General features: G+C 31.1%; 1 pseudogene; it reads right to left on the bottom strand.

Moving 5' to 3' along the window:
• Positions 1 to 540: 540 nt before the first annotated feature.
• LOC112692034 lies at positions 541 to 1106 on the bottom strand (annotated as a pseudogene).
• Between the last annotated feature and the right edge of the window lie 1140 nt (positions 1107 to 2246).

A 2246-nucleotide genomic window follows, 5' to 3' on the forward strand; every position in this document is an offset into this window, starting at 1 on the left:
ATAGGTGAAGGATCGGTGAAGGTCCGAATCAATATTTTTTTGAATGATTTTAGTCCAGTCCTGGTTTAAACTATAATAACTTCGGTTCGGTCCGGTTTTTAAAATATAATCAGATCGGTCCCGATTAGTTTAAAATGTACGGCTAATGTTACGATTTGTTTCAAATCTAATATCTATTGAACAATGATTTAAAATTATAAAGACATTATTTGTAGAATTAATAACACGAATATTATCATTATGGCCCATGGGATCAATATTTTACCCCAGCACCGTTGTTTTATATAAATTGTATGTACTATAATGTATATTGTACAGTGATGTTCCCATCATTTTTTTTATGAGAGTATACTACGCTGAAGAACGCCAAAATAAAGGTATTTCATTTTTTTTTTACGATAAAATGGTGGAGAGGTTTAATTAATAACCAAAAAAATTACTATTACATTTTTAATATTAATAATTAATTTTAATATTTATTTAAACAAAAATGTTTATAATATTCAAATACGGTTGTAAAAAATATTGTTTAAAAATTAATTATTTAAATAAATTGACAAAAAATTGTTGTCTTAACTCATCTTCTTTGTCGATGGTTTATTTTTGTTCTTTACCACGTGGAACTGAATCTGCTGATCTGTGGTTCCGCAGCCAAATTTTTACGTATGGTCGTGGATTGAAGTCTTCAACTGGGGGTCCATTGATGGAGATGAACATTAAATCTGACACATTTTCAATCGTTAAACGATTTCTAAGATCACTTATGGTGAGATTCATATCAGAAAATCCTCGTTCACATTCAGAAGTTGTTGTTAGAAGTATGTTTAGTGTTTTTATAAGATCAAAAGACGTATTTCGAGAACGAAAGTTTACTATACTTTCAAATTCAGACAGACCAAATCTTCATGACACTCTTTTAACTTCTTCATCTCCTCTATCATCATCGGTTTCTATTTTAAATATTTTTCCAATAACCTACAGGGTGAAAAAAAATGCAATTTAGATGTTTGCGTAATAATTATTAGATTACATTTTTCAATATTTCTTACCTTTAGATCTTGTATTATTGATTTATTTTTAAGGTCATTGAATAAGCGCTGACGCATTCTATCGACTATATTTTTCAATAATTGCGATCTGTTGATTCCTCCTGACTTTGTGATTGTAATATTTATGCCTTTATAAATTCGTTTTTGTATAGCTTCTATGATATCTTTTTCTTTTTCACCAGATTCTGTATTCAGACTTTCTAGAATTCTAATTGTCCTACACATTTCTAACTGAGCGCGCATTAATGTTGTTTTTCTTGATTGAAGTATACAAGACAACATTCCGAGTTCGAAAAGGACGTCATAAAAGAGTCCAAGCTCCTCTAGGAAAGAAGAAGATTCTAATTTTTTTTTTTTAGTCCAGTTTCAAGAGTTTGACTCACGTGCTTATGTATCCCTGGATAGTTTTCCCATATGGCTTTTATCGTACGAAAACTATTGGCAGACCAATGCACGTTTAAAATACGGCCAATTTTTTTCATTTCAATTTCAACCTCCAAACAAGCTTTGTCTAAGGCCCTAGAATTTTTAGAACTTTGGTGAAAATAAAAGTAAAGTTTATCCATTAAACTTTGAAAACGAGAAACACCTTGCACATCTTTTATGACATCATGTACTGAAAGTTCAAGTCGATGACATAAACAATGCCACGTAAATAGTTGCGGTATCTTCTCACAAAGTTTAGCAGCTACTCCAGATTTCGTGCCTGTCCTTACACTAGCTCCATCACTTGAAAATGCAATCCAATTCTTCAATGCAAAAGACTTAAAAATTCCAATTTTTTCTAAGCTCAACCTCAAGGCTTTTTCAATATTTACAGCGTCTTGCCTATCCTCTATTAAATCAAGAAATACTACAATAGGAATCTCTGAATCAAAATTTAATAAAATTTATAAAATCAGTGTGCATTTTGTGCTCAGTGTAGTCGATCGTCAATCATTATAGTGAATTTTGAATTTGACTCTATAAAACGTGTAATTAGCCGTTGGCGCATCTCTTTTACGATAACGTTAATTATTCGAGTGGCAGTTATTCGACTGTGCAAGGAAGATCACATGTCTAATCCATTAATTGTCTGCAGTTTAATAAGTTCTTCAAACTGTAAAAAGGGACGATGATGCTTCACTAAGCAATATGCAGTTTGAAAAATTCTCATATTACTGATAATCACAGTTTCGGACATATATTCAAACATTC

Source organism: Sipha flava, unplaced genomic scaffold, assembly GCF_003268045.1.
Source record: "Sipha flava isolate LNK unplaced genomic scaffold, YSA_version1 69_pilon_pilon, whole genome shotgun sequence".
NCBI lineage: Eukaryota > Metazoa > Arthropoda > Insecta > Hemiptera > Aphididae > Sipha > Sipha flava.